At 51.4% G+C, this 16,287-nt stretch overlaps 1 long non-coding RNA gene across 3 annotated transcripts in view; it reads left to right on the forward strand.

Moving 5' to 3' along the window:
* Positions 1 to 9,630, forward strand: part of LOC134471913 (uncharacterized) — a 36,612-nt gene extending 26,982 nt beyond the window's left edge. The window contains exons 1-3 of one of the 3 annotated variants that reach the window (XR_010041626.1): positions 2,245 to 2,380; positions 2,758 to 2,949; positions 3,310 to 9,629. This is a non-coding gene — a long non-coding RNA (uncharacterized LOC134471913). Of the gene's footprint in view, positions 1 to 2,221; positions 2,950 to 3,309 lie in introns of those variants that run through there. The other 2 variants (XR_010041627.1, XR_010041628.1) reach the window with 2 other exon arrangements.
* Positions 9,631 to 16,287: the final 6,657 nt, after the last annotated feature.

The raw sequence follows: 16,287 nt of genomic DNA on the forward strand, positions 1-16,287 counted from the left end.
ACTTCAAAATTCACTTTCAGTCTCTCTCGTCTGTCTCCTGTTGTCTGTCTCACTGTCTTCTCCTTTACTTGCTTTCCAAATGGACTCTGATAGGTTCCTCCCAGGAGAGGATTCTCTTGGGTTCCTAGAAAACGGAACTGGGTAAGGAAGGCAGGTGGCAAGCATGGGCTTGGCAGTGGGGAGCTCGAGGAGAGGGGAATGGCCCCGTGGAGGTGCGGGGCGAGCTGCAGCAGCAGAGACCGGCACCAGCAGAGGGAGGGAGGGGGCTGAGGAAACACAGACGTGCATTTGTGGGGCAGCTCATGCCAGAAACAAGTTGGTTTCCAGGGAGTTGTATTCTTCATGGAGAGAAAGATGATGCCATGTGACTTCCCTGCCCTCCCTCAAAGCAATGAAACAAGAGAGCTGCCTCAACTGGGCACCCTGAGAAAGAGCAAGAAGTGTGGAGGAAGAAAGAGAGCTCAAGAAGCTGGGCACTGTGGCACATGTCTATAATCCCAGCACTTGGGAGGCTGAGGCAGGAGGATTGCGGCAAGTTTGAGACCAACCTCGGCTACACAGTGAGCTCCAGGTCAACATGAACTGCAAAGCAAGACCCTGTCTCAAAAAGGCAAAAAAGCAAAAAGGCAAAAAAAAAAAAGGAGAGGGAATCAGCTCAAATGCACAGAACTAATCTCTCATCATGGCCAGAACCTAGCTCAAAGGCAGACCAGGACATGGCCTACAAATTTGAATCAGCTCTGGGTGACCTTGGACACATGACTTAGCCTGAGTCACCTTCTGGTTTTTATCTATGAACAGGAAAAACAAAATAGGCTCACATGAAGATCATATTAATGAAAATGACATGACACGCAATCTTAATTATTACAATCCTGGGTTTGGCCCAATAGTGAGCACTAAGTAAATGTTAGCTAGAAGCGCTATTATTTTTCCAGGTTACAGCCTGCCAGAGTCAGAGTTACAAAAATTCAAAATGTGTCGGCCATTCTGTAGTCAAGAGAACCCTAACTGTGTTTGAGAGTGGCAAGCTATTGTCCATCAAAAGGCCAGCCCGTGTCTATCCTCTGACCCTGGGGCAGCACCGATGTACCACAAGACAAAGCTTCCCCTTCCCGCTCTGTGTGGACAGCTGGAACCTGGCCCTCCACAGTGCTGCTAGGACCTCTGGTCCGTCCCAGGTGTCAGCCCCTGTGAGTGGACTCCTTGCGCCTTTCCTGCTCTACACAAGGCCACTCCCAGCTTTCCTCAGCCAACGCCCTGTCCATGTCCACGGAGCTACCCACACGCCGTCCCCCTCAACCCTTCACTCCTACCCCCAACTTGAACATCTCTAAGATCTCCCCCTAGTCTCCAGGAATGAATTCTGAGCTCATGTTCTGGAACGCTGCCAGGAAGGAAGCAGCGTTAGTATAAAGAATCACACAAAAGGCCGCAGGTAATTATGTCTCTTTTAAGCTGCTAACAGGATTGGCCATTTGATAAATGGGAGGATTTGAGGCTGTTTTGTCACTGACAAGCTGTTGTAAGATCATATTGGAAGCTGAAGACAGTTTATCTTCATGTGTGTGGTGGAGAGCAGGGAATTCTCCATGGATTTTACACCCTCTTCAAATTAATGTGATTTCCTAGGCCGGTGCTGTGCATGGGAGTGAGTGATCTTTATGACTCACCCTCTGATTAGATTACCTGGCTCAGCAGCCACCTCCAGCCCCTCCAGTGCCCTCGAACTCCCCAGACCCATCCCTGACCCCTCCTTCCAGTTCCCCTCTGACCTCACGGCTCCTCTCCTCTCACATCCCGCTGCTGAGTGAGCCCCCAGCTCAATTACTGCTGGCGCGCCTGAGACACGGGAGGATCTGGTTTCTACAGTTCCTCTGGAGGGATCAGAAAAGAGGGAGGAAGGGTGGGAAGAAGGAGAAGGCAGTGGCTGGGGAAAGGAAGCTGCAGAGAAGAGGAGAAATAGACAAAGAGGGAGCTGAAACAGAAACAGACATGAGCTGAACCACAGCTAACAAAAACACTGGAGGAAGGGTTTTTATTCTTTCTCTCTAGAACGTTCCACAGACACCAAGGTGGCCTCCTTTCCTGAACCTCCAAATTAAGCAGGTCTGCTGCATATTTTCTATAGAATGACTGCGTTTGTCTTCATACCACTTACCATTATTTTCTTGTTTATTTTTTGCTTTTATTACATTTGTCTTGACTCTCAAATTATAAGACTCGCTGAGCAGTCACGGCTACCCTGCTCCTCTCAGGACTCCAGCACCAAGCACTCGGTAGATTCCCGGCAAGTGTTTATGGGATGTGTCAAAGGCGGGGATTTGGAAGGAAGTCTGCTGTGTCAGGGTTGGCCATTCCTCTTGGCAGAGGTCTGGAGGTGAGCGGGAGGCTTCCAGGAACTGGGTTGAATCTCTAAGGTCACCATCCACTGGCTGGCTTGCAGGAGATATTTCTGGGGCGGGGACGCTCTGGTAGTTATTCGGGCAGCATTAGGCATCCTTCGGAGCACAGCAAGTGTGATGCGCTTGTGTCACAGTCCCCAGGGGCTTGTACTTCACAGTCATCCCTGGGAGTCTGGTGCAGTGGGTCTGAAGACCACACCTGGACAAACACTTCTGAGAAGCAGGGGAGCTGGGGGCCCTGGTCATGGGACATCTCAGTAGAAGCAAGGCGTGCATGTATTTATGTGTTGGAGGGGTGGTGGCTGGAGCCCTGGCAATGACAAGGAATCTAAAGCCTATTATTTCTATTCAGGAACCTCATTCTACATATGTACTTCTGGCTACCTGTGGGCAAAATCCAAAAGTGAGGCTAGCCTTCTGGGAACCAGTTCCAGGACCTTGGAAGAAGAGGAAGACACCACCAGATGTGAGGAGGAAAAGGAGCCCTCCCTGCCCCATGCCCAGGGGCCTCTGTTCCCTCCACCCACTGAAGGGCCTGCAGCTGGTAAGCCATGCTCATTTCCCAGGCAGGCTGTGTACCCACCCCAAGCCCAGGTCAGGCCCCCCAGCATCTTTTAGGGCTCCCCTAGATTTGTCAGTAAGCTATGCTTTGAGATTGATTGTACCCCAGCATATCATCCTCATCTCCCTAAATATGTACCCCTCAACCTTCACATGTCTATCACTCAAGACAAGACAGGAACCCAAGATGACTCAGGGGTGAAGGACAGTGTGCCTGGCAGTGGGACAGCCCGGGAATCTCCACGCTGGGCCTCAGCACAGACCTAAAAATAGAAGGGAAGAGTATGGTAGTCAAGGTCCAGCCAGTTGAAAAACTAACACACCCCCCTTCACTTCTGCCCAGTGAAACCAATGCTACCACCTCCTCCCACTCTCTTTACACCGCGGGAACCCCAGTCTTCGTGCTCAAACAATCCACACTCGTCTGCCTCAGAAGCGTCCTCATGCACGCTGATCCTTCGTCTGCAGTGCTCTCTGCCTTCTCCCATCTTCTTCCTCTGGTGGCTCCTCTCTCCCCTTGTACACCTTCCAGACTTGCTGCTCTGTGTATACCATTTGCAGCATTCAGTACTCTCGTCATTATATATTCCTTGTCTGTCTTCCCTACTGGACTGTGAACTCCACGATAAGAGGGCCACACCTGTGTGTCCTGTCCTCTGCTGTGTTCCTGTGGCTACCGCCCATGGTGCATGCCACCTGGCAAGCACTCAGGTGGGAAGACAAAACTTAGACAAACTCATGTGTTTTAACACATGTAGGCTTGTACTCTGTTAGGCCCCAAGCCTGGAGGGGGAGGCGGGAGGGAGACACCCTTCCTCCCCTCACGGGACGGGGGCGGCTAGGATGTAGGGGTAGGATCATCACCACCAATCATCATATCAGTTCATGTAAAAGAGCAACTGTGATGAGTGCTGTAAAAGAGAGGCTCAGGGCCAACAGAGAGCACAGGGAAAGACTGAAGAAGTAAGGAGGCTGTGATGTTTACATAGGAAATGTCTCCCAAAGACTCCTGTGTTGAAGGTACAATCCCCAGCGTAGCAGTGCCCAGAGGGGCCTAGAAAGGTGATTGGGCAATAAAAGCACTGACCTCATTAATCTATTAATGAGCTCATTGTTGAATGGGCTGTTAGAAGCTGGGCTTTGTTGGAGGAAGTAGGTCACTGGGGTAGGCCTTTGAAGAAAATTTCTCTTCTCAGGCTTTTTTGTTTTTTCTCTGCTTCCTGGTTGCCATGAGGCGAGCAGATTTCCTCCCTCATTCCCTTTCTGTCATCATGCTTCTACTCTGAAGCTTTCCAACTATGGAAACTGTGAGTCAAAATTAACCTTGCGGCCTTTAAATTGAGAATGTTACAAAAAGCTGACAAACTAAGAGATCAGGAGATGCTTCCTTAGAAGATACAATTTGCCTCAAATGGAGAAGGTTGCACAGAGCAACAGTGAGAGGAAGAACATTCTGGATGTAGGGAGTAGCATGCGCAAAGGCCCTGAGGCAGCAGGGAACGTGGCTTCTATAAGGAATAAAAGCCTGAAAGAACTGAAATGTGTGGAGTGAGTGGGGAGCCTAGAAGCAGGCAGAGGCCAGATCATGCAGGGCCTTGTCAACTAAGGTAAGGAATTTGTGTCTTTATCTAAAAGCAAACGATTTAAACACTGAAGAATTTCAATAGCAGAATGGTGGGCAACTGCAGCATTGATATGATCAGAATTGCATTTTAAAAAGGTCACTCGGGCTTTCCTGTGGAAAAGAGGGGAAGGACGCAAGAAGAGGGAAAAAGATCAGCCGGTGGTGCACTGCAGCCACCCAGGCCTGGCCCATGGTGGTAAAGGTCTAGAGCCGTGAAGAGTTTTGAGAGAATATTTTCAAGCCACATCACAGCTTGGTAGCAAAACCAGGACCAGCACCTGCCCCCGTCCTTTGCACCTGTCTGCAGCTGCTGGCCTTCCGTCATGGGCCCACCGTAAGGAGGTGTTCCCAGGCTTCCTCCCGAAGTGCCCCTGCTTTTACCCAGTCTCTGTGCCTGTATTCTGTGCTGTGTCCTTGGGGATGCCTACATGTGTTTTCAAGGCTGGAAGGCACTGGCTGGCCCTCCTAGGGGGTGGCTTTTTCTTATCACAGGTGCTTTGCATGCTGGGAATTGTAGTTCTGGAGCTGGAAACCTGGGCCTGCTCCTGACTGTGGATCTGGCAGGCAGCCTGGTTGCCATGGCAGCAGCTGGGCTGGAGCCATCCAACCATTTCATCCACAGCTCTGTTGGCTCTGAGAGCTCCCAGCAAGAAAGCTTGGGCTCTGGAGAGGAGGCGGAGGAGGAAGAAGGGGGGATGAGGGAGGAAGGACCCTTTGGGGTCGTCCTCAGAGCTCTGAGCTAAGCCTCACTCTGCTCTGGGGCTTGTGTACTGACTTGAGAGTAGTCACGGGTTCATCCCCCCCAGAGTGTGGCTCCCTAGCACTGATCACCTTGGCTGCTCTGTGTGTGCCAAGCAGCCCCTGTAGGTCCAGTTCTGTGAACGCAGAAGTCTGCACTAGACACAGAGAAAAGGGCCAGCCCTCCTCCCCAGGGACCTCAGAGCCTGCATAGGAAATAGGTCCAAGAGAATGACCTGAAAGGAAAAGCTCTGTCCACTTCCCCTCTGAAATGTCCCTAGAACCCATTCCCTTCCTTCTGCTCCTTGGCCACAGTCCTAGCTCATTCAATCTGCCCCCTGGAGAAGGCTTTCTAAAATGCAAATCTGGTCCTGTCACACTCCTGCTTAAAATTCTTCAATGGCTCCCCTTTGCCCACGACTGGATCAAGTCCAAACTCTCTAGTAGGACCATTCATGGCCTTTCAGAGTCTGGCTTAAGTCTCCCCCCTGCCCAGAGATCCTCCTGCGTCCCCGTCTGCTGCAGCCACCCAGAAGTTTCCTGGTTCCTCCTTCATCGCTCTACCCCGGCACAGGGCCACTTCTCTCCAATCCTACCCAGCAAACCCAGCTGAGCTCCACCTACTTGGTGAAATCCTCCAAACTTCTTCTTCACCAGGGGAGGAATGAATGGCCTGCTGCTCAGAGCTCCCAGAACACTTTGTACATTATTTGCAAGTACTTATCACCCGCCTTGTGATTATTGTCTCTATAGCTCCGCCCGCCCCCCTGCCTGCTGCATCTCAGCCATCCTGGAGTCCCCAGTGCCCAGCACAGCATCTGGCACAAGGTAGACATTCCATAAATGGTGAGTGGCATTGAACTTACCAAAAGAAGGCTATTTGGGCCTTTACTGCTTTCTTCTCCCCTTCGCTGGACCCTATTCCATTGCCATTTCTTCCCTGTTCTCCCTTGGGGCCCTGTACACCTTGAGCACTGAAGGCAGACCTGATCCACTGGTGCCTTCTCTTCTGGGCAGGGTTGGTACAGCCACCTGCATACAAAGGCTGTAAGCCTCTTCACACCACTTGGGAATTTGTATCAACTCTTACCTGGGTCTCTAGAGAGGAAGTACCCTGTCTTCAGTGGAGCCATGATTTATGGACCCTGCTCCAAGAGCTGAAAAAACTAATTAGGCTTCCCTGCTTCTCTACCTGGAGGCAAAATAATTCCAGGAAAATCTTTCCTCCTGGACAGAGATCTATCTGCTCCAGCCTTAGCTCTGAGGCATCCCCATCCAGGCTTGCACCTCTATGGACTATGCTCTGGTCAGGAGCTCTGAGCTCCCTGGGCCAGCTTTCATGCAGAAAACCATGACTACTCAACACATTGCAGGTCTTTCCTAGGTTCCCATTCTTTCTAAATCTCATACTAGGATAAAAAAAAATCCTTGCCTGTCTAGATCATTTATTTGCATACACAATCATTCAATCATTCACATACAACGAAGATTTTTTAAGTACCTGCAATAGCCAGATGCTGCATTAGTCTAAGAATGCAGAGGTGAATCAGTGACACAGTCCTTGCCCTCAGGAAGCTTCCGGTTTGTGGGAAGATCACCCTTACAGCACTTATGGTCACAGTGCAGACTGTCAAGGGCAGCCTGGCCTGATCTAGGACATAAGACATTTTTGTTCAATGATGATTTATTGTTTATCTGTGATACCGGCATGAAAGAGAGAGATAGGACTCGCTCAGGCCCCACTTACACAGAAAAAGCACAAACCAAGCTCTGAAAAATCACTGCACACTGCAGTGGAGGGCCAGGAAGGAGGAAGGTGAGAACTGTGTAGCTGGAAACAGAGCTCCAGGCTCCCTGGGGTCTTGGCTAGACCGTCTCACACGGGGAGTCAGGCTGCTTTGCACCTAGCAGAGGTGAGCATGAATGAGGGAGCCCTGGCAGGACTGACGGGGAGCGTGGAAGTTGACTTGTGCTGTCTCCTTACTGCGGCTGCCAATGCTGAGCCTGCACCCTGAGCTGCATCCTCAGGCCCTGCCTCTGCACCTATGGCTGCTGAGAATCAGGGTGTTGACTCAAAAGGTCTGGGGTTCCAGGACCTGGAAGAACATAAGAGCTGGTAGGGAGTGAGGAATAGGGCAGGTGAGTGGGTGGAGGCCCACTGATGCTTCCAGAGAAAAAATGGCCATCTTGCTCTGGGTCTAGTTCCTCATCTATGAAATCTGCAGTCAGACAAGGAAGGCTCTCAGGGCACCTTGGCTTCTCTTCCTTCTGCAGTTGGAACAGGGAAATGGTAGCAGGAGGCTCTGCAAAGAAACCCTGGCTCCACCCTCTGCCAAGGGACCCAAATCAGTATTTCTTGACATTTTTCAGGATGCTCTCAGTGCCAGTGACATTTCTGAGACCTGCTCTCTGACAGGGCTGGAGAATACAAGACTGACCCCAAAGCCACACTCCAGGCCCAGACCAGCTGTGATCACAGGCCCCGCTTGGGAACAAGCCTTATATTCCAAATAGCAGCAAATCACCTCTCTAGCACCAGCCTCACTCAGAGAGCTGCATCGCATGTGGGGCAAGCGTGAGGCAGGTCTGGGGCCCAGAACCTTCTCTACCGAACCTCAGCATCCTCCCTTATTAACACCTTACCAAACGGATCCCATAATCCCTGATTCCTTCAGAGAGTACTTATAGGCCTCCCACTGTACACAATTGTGAGAAAGGGGAGGCATGTCATGAACTGTTGGTTGGTGCTCCAGTGTGAGGAGCTCTGATGGGGACATTAAACCCTGGGGGTGGGCGTGGAGTTTGAGAAGATTAACTGTCCAAAAGCTGGTGGAACCAAGCCAGTTTCTGGCAACTTCACAGATAGAAAAGAGTCACAGGGCAGGTAGAGGTTAACAGAAGGGATCTGGGGAACATTTTGATGTTGCTGTTGATGCTGATAGGGGGCCACAGGGCTTTGGGGAGTGTCAGAACCAGCCCATACAAGAAAGAGACCCCGACCCACACTCAGTAGTTTTACTCTTCAGTCTTAGGACTGGAAGGGAGGCCAGTTTAGAAACTAGGTCGAAGTAGTGGTAAAATGCGGGTGGGAACCGAATGAAGTAAGCCTGGCTCCACCGGTCACCAGTGTGTGGGTTTAGGCAAGTACTTAACCCCCCTGAGCATCACTTTCTCCGCCTCTAAAGGAAGGTAACAATACTGCGTACCTTGCAGGTTTGTTGGGAAAGTTAGAAAAGCCAGTGTTTGTGAAACACTTAGCTCTGGCTGCCACCTAATAAGCTCTAAGTTGCCAGGAGGCAGATTGGGCCTCTCTAAGAAATTTTTCTGCCTTGGATCAGTCTTATCCACAAAAAGAAGAGCCTCGCTCCCCCAGCAAGCGTTTAAACATTTAAATGTGTGCCCGGCACCTAGTGTGCTCCCTGCTCAGTGTGGTGGTAAAGAAGAAGAAAATGCAGTTTCTAGCTGGAGTCCTGATTTGCTGATTGTGTGAGCCTGCCCCAATCTGAGTCTTTTCTTCCCCTTAAATATAAGAGCAATCAAGCAAAGATTATGGATCGGTGTTACGTAATGTTTATTTGGTACCAGAGTAACCACGAACATCATTTCCTAGAAGGAAGGTGGTGAAAAAAAGTCCCTTGGTGAGCTGAAGTCCATCTGGGCATTTCAAAGAGTGAGCAAATTAGACAGGGTGTGTCTTTCCATGCACTGTACCATGAAGTGGACACCGCCTCACATGTGTTCTAGCCACAAACTTTCATTTGAATCATTCTTGCCCCTAAATGAAACTTCTAGTTCACCGGAAACTCTTGCACAGTGTCACAAAGTAAATAAGAGCAAGAAAAGTTAACTAGATGGCTGCGAGGAAGGCTGTGTACAGGAAGCTGACCAGGATGGTCCAGTGGGTCAGTGGCCAGAACTGCAGGAAGGCACCATATGAAACAATCTGATGCACGTAATGATCAGATGCCACCCTTACACTGGTACTGAAAAACCAACCGTAAGCAACTTTTGATGGAGTGAGATGGGGAAATTAATCTGTGTATTAAAAGAGATGAACTTTTGCTGCAATAGAAAAGGCAGAAGTTGTTGGCTAAAAAACAAGAGATAAAGTAGTACGTATAATGTGATCACATTTTAGTTAAACGGTACTTATATGTAAGAAAAAGAACAGGCGATACACATTAAGGTATTAAGGTAGTAAGAAAATAATGCTTTTACTTATATATTTTTGGTTTCTGTATTTTTAAATTTTTCATAATGCTTCTGTAATACATGAAATGTTATTTAGTAAATAAAATATATATTGCTTCTATAATGATGAAATGTTACTTAATGAACAAAATGGGAACAGTAACAGTGTGTACCTTGTAGGGCTTTAATGATGCAACAAGATAACACCAAAGCCCAGGACTTGGCATAAACACACGCTGAAGAGCATGGTGCCGCTAAGAATTTGTGCCGTTTCACCCCCAGCCACCGTTACGCAGAGCTGACTTCCTGTGGACACTCTCTGTGTCCCCAGGTCCTAGCATACAGCAGGGCTCTGCTGATGTTTGCTGGTTAAATCGGTTTCCCTGGTTCAGTTTTTGTTGGCCATCAAAGGAAGCACAATGGGAACTGTGGCCTTGGGCTCACTAGGTGTGGCCTGCCAAGCCCCCATGCACAGCCCCTTCACATGTGTGAGGATTATATCCTCACAAGGTATAATCAGGGAGGAGGCAGTATCAGTGAGGCAAGGCTGCTGGCTTCTGTCCCAAAGGCAAGGACCAGTCATGTTCCCCCAACATAATCCCCCAACTATCTTTGACCTTGGCCTCCCAAACTTTCACCTGTTTAGCCTGTTTCACCTGTTTAACTTTGGACCTAGCCTAAGGGATGAGGCTATTCCTCCCATTCAGGCTAGGCATAAGACTACATAGGAGCTGGTTTATGGTTTGGTCTGAGATTAGTTTCCCAGATAAGACCTCGGAATTGGGACCAGGTTGCAGCTGTGTCTACTTCTGGAACCCAGTGATTTAGACTAGGTCCAAGGCAGCTCCTGTGCTGAGAGCTGGGCTTTTAAGTGTTGGAGCTTGCCTGGGTTGCAAGCCAACTCTTGCCTGAAAGCTGACCCTGGAATTGTCTGGTCCTGACCTCCTGACCCAGACTGGGTTCTCCCACCTTGGGGGAAGTGCTGGGAGCAGACTGTGGAATAAAGAAGCATCAAGGAGTGGGCATGGGGCTGGGGAATGCAGGTTGGAGAACAGGCTAGGAGCCTCTCAAGGAGCAATCGAGTCGCTTCGGGTGGCTCCAGCTCTCACCAGGGCCTGTGCAGAACACAGTAGGCTTCAGAGGGAGGGACGCCCCGCCTGCCCGACCTGGAGAAGGCTCAGTGGGCCCCGGGGCCTCTATCACCTACTGAGCCCAAAGCGGAGTGCGAGGGAGGGGTGCCTAAGAAAGACTTTGGGGGTCTCAGAGCTGGAGAGGGGCCCTGGGAGGGTCAGTAGCGCCCCATTACCCCTAGCTCCGCCCCTCAGAGCCTGCTGCACTCCTCGCTCATTAGGCCGACATATCCTCCTTAATAAAAAATACATGAATAAATAAATAATAACAGCCATAACCGAGTGGGAAACCACTTTCCACTCTTTTCTATTTCCCTAGCACCTTCCCTCCAGCCTCAGCCCCAGGGGCTGTGGGGGTCCGTGAAATCGCTCCCTCCCCCTAGCAGGGCAGGCATTTCGGACTCAGAAGGGTACTGGGGGCAGGGGGTGATGGAACAGGCTCCCTGTACCCCAAAGGCGCTCTTCATGGGGCGTTGGCCAGGAGGAGTCTGAAAAGGGATCACTTTTCTCAGCTTTCAAAGAAGAGGTGCCAACCGCACAGCTTCTGGTCAGGTCTTCCAGTGGTCCCCAACACATAGAGACCCCAAGTCTGGAAAGGGCTAGAAATAGCATAGAGAAAGAACTAAAATGTGCTACACCTAGAGGTGGGAGCAAACAGGAGCTGGCGTTTGCACAAAGAGCAGGAGGAGGCTTTGACCCTCCCAGAAGAAAGATGATCGTTATTAAAAAGAAAACAAAAATCACATTTTCTTTCTCCTGGCAGTCTTACATAGCTCCCTTTCTCTGTCCTTTCATATTTTTCTCTGTCTCCCTGTGTGTACCTCTACTCCTTCCCGTCCACAGTCCACAGTCGTCTTCTTCCTTATCAAGGTCGTACGCTTCTCAGGTTTGCGGGAAGAAGCAATTCTGCCCAAGACGTAGGTTTCAGCACCATGGAGAGCATCCCAGAATGGGGACCTTTGGATAGCCAGCCAGTCCAGGATAAGGCAACAGGTGGGATGGAAATGGAGCGCAGGTGGTGGCAAAAGGCAAGGTGTGGGTAAAGGTCATTTCTAGCCTGGCCCTCCTAGACTGAGTTTCTCTGAATGGGGGCCTGAGAATTTTTGCTAGGGACAGAGCTAAGGATATAGTTCAGTAGTAGAGTGCTTGTCGGTCACATGAGGCCCTGGGTTGGATCCCCAACACAGTACCAAAAGAATTTTTGCTGCCTTGGACCAGAAAATTTTGGTCTTTTCTACCCTCCACCGCCACCAAGAAGTGAGGATGGGGGAAGCAGCTTGTCCACAAGGATATGTGGCTCTGGGACACAGTCCTTGCCAGGAAGCCCCAGACCCTTTTCCTGTAGAGTACAAAGCTAAACCCAAGAGCAGATCAGCACAAAGCCTGGCCCTTGCACAGATGCTGGAGAAGCCCTGTAGGGTATGTTGTGGAAACATGAGAGCAAGAGATAGTTACAAACCTACAGGTCAGGCGGTGATCAAGAAGAGGGAGAGTGGGTGATACGGTCGAGGGTACTATTAAGCCTATGCATTCTGGAAGTTGCAGGCTGGGGGTAGAGGTCAGTCAGGGCCTTCCCTAACCCTAGCTCAGAACCAATGGAATTGGAAGTCTCTTCTTCCCTCTAACAGCTCCCTCTAGACAGAACCAGAAGCCAGATTTCAGGAGCAGTCCAGATGTTCAGGGTAAATGCGGGGAAGTGGAACAGATGGGGCCTGAGAGTCCTGTGGGGGAAGGCAGGGAGGGCAGCAGCTGGAGTATGTGCTGGGGCATGTGCTAGAGCTAAAGCTGGCTCTAGTGTGTGCCAGGGCATGCACCACAGTGTGTCTCGGACGTGAGACTTGGTCAGAAAACAGCCTGAATCAGGCGCTTTCCCTGTCCCTGTGCCAGGACCTGAGGAGTGTTCCTTCCAGGCTGGGTCCTGTGCTCACTCGCAGAAGTGAGAAGCCTGCCCCTGCCCTTACCTTCCCTGTCCCAGTGCAGGGTCTTGATTTGGACCCAGAAAACCAACCCTCCACTCAGAGGCCAGCGTGGCCATTCTCGGGCTGGAGGAAGGCCTTGCCCCGAAGGCTGAGATGGCCTAAGCTCGCTCCTCACTTTCTACCCCAGGTGACCACAGCTCGTCCCTCCACCCAGAGCCTCAGTTCTCTGCTGCGGTTTCCATGGTTCTTGGGAAGCAAACACATCTATGGCCAAAATCTATGAATAATGTCACTCTTGACAGAGTCCAGTGGCTTTTAACTCACTTCCCCTTGGCTGCACCTGGCTGTTGTCACTATTATCACACCAGCCTGGGAGAGTGGCGATGGCCCTACTTGGCAGATGAACAAAATGAGGTGCAGAGAAGCAGAAGCTTACCCTAAAGCATACCTCTGCTGCAGAGCTAGGATTTGAACCTGTTTGCATGACTCTTTGTTGTCTCTTCTAAACAATGAAGCCATTGTGGCTGGTCATGCCAACCAGTTATGTAGCCCTGAACAAGAATATACTTTCCCTCTCTCTGCCTCTATTTCCCATTCTATTGAATGAAAAGGTCCAAATAGGGTTATTTTGAAGAGGGCTTCCCCTTCTGCTCTACTCCAACATCCAACCACCCTAAGCAGTGAGCAACAGCTGTGTGCTGGTAGTCTCCCAGCTGAGGGTAAGGCAGTGCAGCCCTTGGGACATCCCAGGATCCCAGGATGCTGATAGCTTGGTAGGCTATTGTAGTGGGCATAGAAGAGGGTCTGAGGGAGGCAGCCCCTGAGTCCAAGCTCTGTCTGCTACGAAGGGAGAGCTGAGGGAGGCCTGCTGAGAGAGTGGGAGGAGCTGGGCAGGCCAGAGCCAGACAGGCAGAGCCAGGCGGGCAGAGCAGAATGAGGCTCAAAGCTCTAGGGCTTTACAAATGGATTTTGCTGAAATGGAAATTTCCACCCATCCCTGAAATGGAGCCTGGCAATATGGCCAGGTCTGGTGGGGGCTACAGGAGCTAGGGGCATGGGTAGGGACAAGAGCCAAACTGTCCAAACCCCTCAGACGTGTCTACCCCTCTCCACGCCACCCACATCCCTCTCCCTCTCCTCTCCCCTGCACGGGTTCTCCAGCTGTGCAGCGACCTACAGGATCATCACTTTTTTATCCTTTCTCACTTCCCCCCTCAGGCACTTCATACCCTTCACACTCAAGGCCCTGCACCTACTCATCCTCCAGGGACCTTCTTACCCCTCCCTCCTCATCCCTCCCCCCCAGCACCGGACCTGACAGCTCCATTTCCACCTCTGCTCCCTCCTCACCCCACCCCTTCACCATTCACCTGCTCACCCTTTGCCTCACCCCCCCCCACTCACCTGGCAGCCCCAGCCCTCTGGCTCACCTCTCACAACCCTCCCTCTCGCCTCACCCCTCTGCACTCCTTCACCCCTTTACCCCCTGTTGATACCAAATACCCCCTCTGTACCTCAAGTCCTGTTCACCAGGCTTTTTGGAATCTTTTGTTCCTGCCTCATCTCTTATGTCACTTTGCCTGCTCCGGTGTGCATTCCTCCCTCTCTCGCCCCTCTCATTGGCTTAAGTCCTCCATCCGTGATCATCAGGGCCAAGCACCTCCCAGGGAAGACTGGGCTCTGAAGTCACACTCCTAACTCAGCACCTCCTGGCTGACAGGACCAGGATCTTACCCAGGTTCTCTGAGATTATTTCCTCGGCTGTAAGGTGGAGTTGACAGCTGCCCCTGTTCCCTGAGATTACTGCATGGACTGGTAGCTCAGTGTCTACAATCCCTCAACCTCCCACTCATCACACTTATTATTTTTGTAATTCACTGATCTTTTGGCCAAGCAGTGGTGTGAGCCTGCTCACACAGGCTCACAGGCCCAGAGTACAGGCAGAGCTAACGAGGCTGCTGGGAAATGTGGCAGTCCCAGTCTGTCAGAGGTGAGTCTACCCCTGTGTGCTGGTGGATCGAGACCCCCAGACACTCCAAGGAACCCGCACACCTTTTGCTCCCTAACCGCTGCCAGCGGTAGCCACTGGAGGGCAATATGCTCCCTCCTGTGGATGCTAGGGGGTGCAGAGGGCTGGCCGCCACCCAAGGGGCATGCTTAGAAACTGGAGGAGGGAAGGAGGCTGGGGCTGGCTGGCTCCCTGCTGAGTGGGTGGGAAGAGTGTCAACGATGGAGGAGGACCAGAGAGCAGAAGTCAAATGGGATGGGGAGAGGCAGGGTTTGGCTTGCTGTGCATTTCTTTGGGGGATTTTTGTGTTTCCAGTACGGAGCCCAAAGCTCAGTGGTGATAAATACCTGGCCTGGCACCATACCAGAAAACTTTGGGATTCCTAGGACCTAGGGAACAAGCTTCTTCTGCCCAATGAGGAAGTTTGGGAAGGAGCTCAGGCGGGGTTGAACCTGAGTGCTGAATGAATGGGGGAGGGGGGTGTGGTTTACAGGTTAGAACTGAGAACTCAGTATTTCCCCAGGATGGTGGGGAATCTGGGTGGGGTGCAGGGCCTTGTATGGCCAGGCCCCAGTCTGCTCCCTCAGGGTAGGGCCAGGATACGTGGTATCCTGTCCTTATCTTTAATCACATGTTGACTTACTACTCATTATTAATCAAGCAGGAGCTCTGAGATGCTCCAAGCTTTCTCCTGCCCCAGCCCAAGTGCTGGGCACCAGTCCCAGGCCCCACGTGTGGAGAGAAACAGCTTGGCGGGGGTGGTGGCCATGGGTGAAGGGGGCTACACAACAGCAGACATCCAGTGTGCATGCTTAGAAGTGGCCTTGGATCTGGGGCCTGGGAGGAAGGGGAAGTGATGGATAAGGAAGGGAACTTCCTCTAAGTGGGGGCAGAGAAGGAGATGGGGGAGGCTGGCCAGGGAGCAAGGAAAGGGTAGGGACCCGATGGCAGGCCAGAGATTTGAAAGGCCAAGGACGGGCAGGGTAAGGGTGACTGCGGGGGTCCAAAAGTAGTCTATGTCTCCGGTAAGGAAATTCCTTACCCTTCAAGGCGCACATCCCTTGCCTCTCTAAGGGGCTGTCTAGCAGCAAGGCTGAGCACTCAGAGGTGTTGCGCCTCCCAAATTTGGTCTGTTGGGAGGAAGCACCGCAGGATTGAATTACCTTTCAAGTCTAAAGCCTGGATTCCTTCAGGCCCAGCAGGTGGGCCTAAGCACACGTTCCCCAGAGCATTGTGGGATGTTGGTTGCCACTAGGAAACCACTAGGCTTGCCTTCAGTTCCATTTTCCTTTCCACAAGCCAGAAAAAGAGGAGGCTGTGCCCCTGCAGGAAAGGGTGGCAAGAGGAGAAAACTATCTGACCAGGGTCTAGCCGGCAGCCCCCCAGGCAGGACTGGGGAGGCCCCAGTTAGAATCCTGACGCTGCTGCCTTTTAGCCATATGCGACCCTCGCACGTGATTCAACCTCCCGGTTTCCTTACAGGAAGAAAGAATAAGAATAGCAGTAACAGCTGCATGAACCAGCCTATGTGCCAAGCATTGTGCTAAGTGCTTTATTTCTTTATATCCTCAGGCAACCCTAGAAGGTTAATACTGTGCCCTCCCCCCACATTTTAAGGATAGGGCCACAGAGGCTCAGAGAGGTGATATGACTTTCCTGTGATTCCACAGCCAGCAAGTGAGAGAAGGGGGCGACTGACCTCAAACCCTGG

Source organism: Cavia porcellus, unplaced genomic scaffold, assembly GCF_034190915.1.
Source record: "Cavia porcellus strain 051 isolate PalLab524CR breed Dunkin Hartley unplaced genomic scaffold, mCavPor4.1 scaffold_21, whole genome shotgun sequence".
NCBI lineage: Eukaryota > Metazoa > Chordata > Mammalia > Rodentia > Caviidae > Cavia > Cavia porcellus.